We start from the raw sequence: 5,652 nt of genomic DNA on the forward strand, positions 1-5,652 counted from the left end.
AGCTGGCTTAGAAAGACGCATCTTGAATCCCCTGTCCTGCATGGTCAGAAATGAATTGTTTCTAAAACCAATTCCATGAGAGAACTAAGGTACTTTTCAACCGTTTGGAAAAGGCCCAGGAGACGGGGGCGGGAACGTGTCTCTTATTCAACAGACACCTGCACCGCGCGGCCTCATCCGGCGGCTCGTGGCCTAATTATTTCAGAAGGCTAGTTTCCCACATCAGGCATATTCATTTTTAGCCTTAATCACCTCATTTCTCCAGCCTACAGATCGCGGCGCACCTTGCAACATACAATTCTTGCCGGGCCTTCGGGTCAAGTGTGTGCGCTTCGGTTCCCGTGGGCCCCCGTCCCTGTCCTGGGGCCGAGGGAGCCAGAAGCTCGGGTGGTCTTGCCAAGGAGCAGCCCCTCTGCTGGGCCGGTCAGCTCCTGTGCCCAGGCCACCAAAGGCACGGCCTGCGTTGAGGCTCCTGGCGACGGTGTCCCCCGCCCCGGGGCGCGCCGCGGCCGACGCGTCTTAGCTGCCGGAAACAAATAATGTGGAGCAAGTATGACATCCTGCTACGATGCAATACAACGGGGGGGTGGGGGGGGAGGCGTGCACCTAGGTGTCTATCGTGTTATTTATTTCCGTCTGGATGTTTGAAACATTTCATAAAAGCCCATAAATCCAAAAATAACTTTGAAGGAAAGGTAGACAGATGAAGGCTCTATTTCGACAGACCTTGTAAATGGCTAGACCCCTAGGCGTCACCTTACAGAGTGACTGTAAACCTAAGGATAATAACACATTTACCCGTGTGAATAAGCGTGGGCCACTTAGGATCTAACGGAGATGTTGCGTTGACAGATCTGGCTGTTTTCTGTAAGTCCTGGAGCAAGAAGCCTCCTCAGAAGCCATCTGGCACGGATGAGGAGCCAGGCCAGACAGCTGGAGGGCCCGGCCCCAAGTCCAGAGCGGGGCCAAAGTCTGGTTCCTAGACGAATGTATCTCCATAGAACCCTTAAAAACCTAAGACTGGTTCTCCCTCCTGCACTCAGCATGCTGACCACTGATCGATTTTATAGTATTGGAAATTTAGGGGCACCCGGAGGCTCAGCGGTGGAGCATCTGCCTTCGGCCCAGGGCGTGACCCCGGGGTCCCGGGATGGAGTCCCCATCGGGCTCCCTGTAGGGAGCCTGCTTCTCCCTCTGCCTGTGTGTCTGCCTCTCTCTCTGTGTCTCTCATGAATAAATACATAAAATCTTTAAAAAAAAATAAAAATAAAAGAATTGGAAAGTCTGACTTTGGTTTTGCCCCAACTGGAGACCCGTATGAGGCCTGCAAGCAGGCTGGGTCACCCCGCATTTCGGAGTTCCAGACAAGCCTCAGATCAGAGAGGCAGCGTGAGAACTTTAACTAAGAAGGTGTGGGAGCTCTCCGGAGGTTTTCAAAGATCCGAGGAGCGAGGGGGTCTTAAATCCCAAGCTGTACCCCCAAGAGCCCGGAGTCTTCCACTCACCCTGCATTAGGCCCGCCCTCCCCAACGGAATCAGGAGCGTATGCCGACCACCGCCTTGCTGGCAAGAGCAAATTAAGACATTTCCCCAAGTGATGAGACCTTTGGTTGATGCTTAGAGAAAGCATCGGGGCTTCCACGCCCCCCACCCTCCCCGCGGCCTCATCCTAGGCCGGGGTATGTGAGGAAACGGTGCTAGAAAGCAGGCATTTGCACACGGAAGGCAGCGTGCGTGCCGATGTGTATTCACATCACTCCCGGGCCTCTGTACACATGGAGGAGAGCCTTGGTCTTAGAAAACCAAAAAACAAACAAAACAAAAAAAAAAAAAAGAAGAAGAAGGAGGAGGGGACTTAATAGAAAGAGATCTTTTTATTAAAAAACCATGAGTACAACTGCATTCATTCAACCTTAGAAATGTTGTGATGGCTTTTCTGCACGGCGATATCTTTCGATGGAATGTGTCATTAATATAAACAGAAAAGAAACTATTAAAGTAGCACAATTTAAGACTGAGCAAGCCCGAGTGTTTGATTAAAGTTTTTATACATTCTGTACACTTGAGCGGGTCACGGGGAACCTTAATATTTTTGTTGATTTTTAATTTGCTCAAGGTGTGACATCCGAAATGTTAAAATTCCGCCTAATTTGTATTTGAAATTAGGAGGCAGATCCAAAAGGGGATTTTCAGTCCCGATTTCCCTCCACTGTCTTTGGACGTGCCGGAGAAGTCTACGGCAAAACAGTAACTCAGCCCCCTGTCAGCCCGGCTGAGAGGCAATCTCCTCTTCCGTCCGTGCTGTAATGCAGAACTCGATTTGTTGGAGTGGAGGTGAATGTAAATACATATGGTGGGTATTAACTTTGACGATGGGGCCTAATTCCATATATGTTTTAATGCCGGCCTGTTTTTTTTTTTTTCTAGAAGGTTTTTAAATTTAAAAAAGAAACCACCTCCCGCCCCAGTTCCTTGGGTCGTGGGCTGCACACCGAGGCCTCGCCAGCGGGCACGTCTGCTTCTGCACGATTGCCCATCAGCAAAGGCTTCCCCCCCCCCCCCAAGCCTTGGTGGCCGGCCAGGGCCCGTTCCCTCCAGGGGTGCCCAGCGGTGGTCCGCGCCTCTCGGGGGCCCGTGCTCAGCCCGAACCCGCCCTCCAGATGCCATCGCCTGGTTCTGGGTTCGGGCTCACACTTCCAAAACCGTCTCCTGCAGAAGGCGGGCGGGTGTCCGGGCTGGCGGGCCGGAGGGGGACGTCGGGGACGTGTGTCACCGAGCTGGAAGCCCAGACACCGCCCCCTCGGCAGACGGAGGCGCACACCGGGCTCACGGAAATGACTTTTACTGTAATATGACGATTCCAATGGACGACCTACAGCCGCTCATTTTCATTCCAATCACAGCCGCTGGAATCCTGATACGCTGACACCCAGAATTATTGCTCTGTCATTAAAAAAAAAAAAAAAAAAAAAGGAGAAAGAAAGAAAGAAAAAAAGAATGCGTGGTAATGTTTGGAATATTCCCCCTCCGAACTATGAAAGGACGGTAGCGCGGTGGGGTCTGCCGCGGGGGTGGCCACGGGGCGGGCGCTCGGCGGGGATGAGGTCGGGCACGGGGGGCGGGAGGGTCCACCTTTCCACGGGCGTCGACGCAAAGTTCTCTTGTGGGCGGCGGCTTCCTTCCGAGTGTGAATCATCAAAACGGGGCCTCGTCGGAGTGAAATACCTTTAAGACTTCTCCTTCTTAAACTCTTAGAGATCTATCTTGTCTGCGGCAAGGAGCCTCATTTTCATGTTGGAACAGATGGGGCAAAATTGTCATTAACAGAAACTGACAACTCTAAAACTGAAATATAGATTTAGAAAGGAATCTAATGAATTAAATCAATGTTATTGCAGTGAAAGCCAAAGAAATTATTAGTGATTTGTAAAGTTACCCTGTATTTTAACCTCAGTATATTTTAGCCCGGGCCGTTTTAACATTCACGATACTTTTTCACTGGCGTGGCTAATGTCTAACTGAGCAATACACTCATCTTAATTTATCTTCCCCTCCTGAGAGTGTGACTGCGGGATGGCCGAGGCCCAGCCCTGGACGCCCCCCGGGTCTCGTCTGGACCCCGAGGGGCCCCGCACCCCACCAGCTGAGGCCTTGTCACGACCTTGCGGGGTCTCTTCAGAAACATGCAAGAGGGGGCTCACGGCATTTACTTTCTTATTATTTATTTATTTTTATTTTTAATTTTTTTTTTTTTTTTTTTTTAGTGAGGAGAATCTGATTTTAAAAACAACCCCAGACTCTAAGGCTGTTTTAAGTAATAAATGGGAGGAAAAACATTTCCAGCTGTCCAATTTTTAGATACTTTTCATGATCATATCAAACCAATTACAAAAACCAAACCCAGAACACCCTCGGCCTCCCTGCTGCAGAAACCCCGAGGAAGAACAAAGGAAGCACCTCCTGGGCAGCCGGTGGGTGGGTGGGGGGCCTGGGGGTCACCCTGGGGGTCACCCTGGGCCTGCCAGACCCCCAGGGGGTAGGACAGAGGCTTGATCGGCTTCCCCAGCTGCACAAGGGGGCCCCGAACATTTTCATTCATTCACCAAGTACTGATGGGTACTCGCTCTGTGCGAGGCCCGGCTCCAGGGCCAGGGACACAGCAGTGGCCCAGATGGACACGGCCTCAAGGTCCTGAGGCTTCCCTCCCTGTGGGGGCAGGTGGGACGCCAACAGCACCCAACCAGCAAGCTCATGTCGGTCAGTGCTGAGAACCGGAAAGACGACACGGGGCTAGGACGGGAACAGGCTTAGGGCGGCTTCTCAGGGCGGCCTCTCGGAGGAGGAGATACTCGAGTCAAGATCGGAATAAGGGAACACGGCTGAGAAGGAACCAGTGGTGTGGAAGATGGTGCGGGGCCGGGGGAGGACCGCACTGTGCAGGGAACAGCAAGTGCAAAGGCCCTGGGGCGTGAAGGAGCATGCGGGTGCCGCCCGTCTCACCTGGTCGGGTGGCTGCTCCTACGTCGCCTCCTCGGAGACCTTCCCGAGCACCCGGCCGCCCTGCCCACCCTGCAGCTACTACGCCGTCCACTGTTTGATCCCCTTCATCCCCCCGATTGTCCTCCCAGATCATGACGTCATCTGGCTCGTTCTGGGCCTGTCTCCTGAGGCCAGCAGCGGTCCTGCCCCAGGGCCCTGGCCCCGACGTGCTGTGGAAGGGATGGAGGATGCCCCGCACAGCTTCTTTCAGGCTGGGCTTCCCCAGGAGGCTTCTGGACCCCCGGCCGGGCCGGACCCCACCACCCAGTCTCCCCTTTGCAGCACTCTGCACCTGCGATTGTGACGTGGCCCCTGTGACCAGGCATTTGCCCCCAGCCTGAGAGCCCCTGAGGCCAGGCCCGCATCTGCCTCACTTCCCGCTGGAACCTCAAGCTCAGCTCAGAGCCTGACCCGGAGAAGGTGCTCGGCAGACGTGGAGGGGCCTGAGTCCAAACACCCCGGGGTTTGGCCGAGTGAACGTGAGCGGCCTTGGCTGACCCCCTTCCCGTGTGCAGAGCCGCGGGGACATCAGACAACCGGTCTTTGCCCTCGACGACCCCAGGTCCTGCTGAGAGGCGGCCCCGGGGGGGGGGGGGTGGGAGAGGAGACCCGGGGGCCATCGCCCAGCTGCACACGGTGAGGAGTGTGTCCCTGGTGCAGCCCCGGGGCTCGGCCACCACCCCCGAGCGTCTCTGGGGTCCCCGCGCCCCCCAGAACCAGGGACTCTGTTCTGAGTCGTCTGCTGATTCACGTGGGAACCGCACGGAAGGGGAGCTGCAGGCTCGTGGACGCTCCGAGGCCCTCAACAGGCCAAGCTCCTGTCACGGCGCCTGCACCTTCCCGTCCAGGCCTCGCGCCCGGGCTCCCGGGACGGCCCCCAGGACGGTTCGCCCTCCGGCCACAGGCCCAGCTGTGCTCCCCGACGGTCCTCCGAATGGGCCCACGCAGAGGGGTTCGCACGCCCCTGTGGAGGCCGACCCCGGCGCCCAGCCCGGCTCCCGGAAGGACACGCGCGGCCCTCCTCCCCTCGTGGGCATCGCGTTCGCACCAGGCGAGTGCCACGGAGCTCTCAGGGATGGGGACGGGGGCTCACAGCCGGGGCCCCTCCCTCCC

General features: G+C 55.9%; 1 long non-coding RNA gene across 2 annotated transcripts; it reads right to left on the minus strand.

Annotated features, from left to right (window-relative positions):
• Window positions 1–1,964: 1,964 nt before the first annotated feature.
• LOC140608122 (uncharacterized) lies at window positions 1,965–5,080 on the minus strand. Of its 2 annotated transcripts, none has more exons than XR_012010128.1 (3): window positions 4,501–5,080; window positions 3,133–3,345; window positions 1,965–2,943 (listed from the first exon to the last, which is right to left on the minus strand). It is a non-coding gene; the product is annotated as an uncharacterized lncRNA (long non-coding RNA). The 2 variants fall into 2 exon arrangements; XR_012010121.1 differs by having other exon boundaries at window positions 3,133–3,282; window positions 4,501–5,078.
• Between the last annotated feature and the right edge of the window lie 572 nt (window positions 5,081–5,652).

Source organism: Canis lupus, chromosome 1, assembly GCF_048164855.1.
Source record: "Canis lupus baileyi chromosome 1, mCanLup2.hap1, whole genome shotgun sequence".
In the NCBI taxonomy this organism is placed as follows: domain Eukaryota; kingdom Metazoa; phylum Chordata; class Mammalia; order Carnivora; family Canidae; genus Canis; species Canis lupus.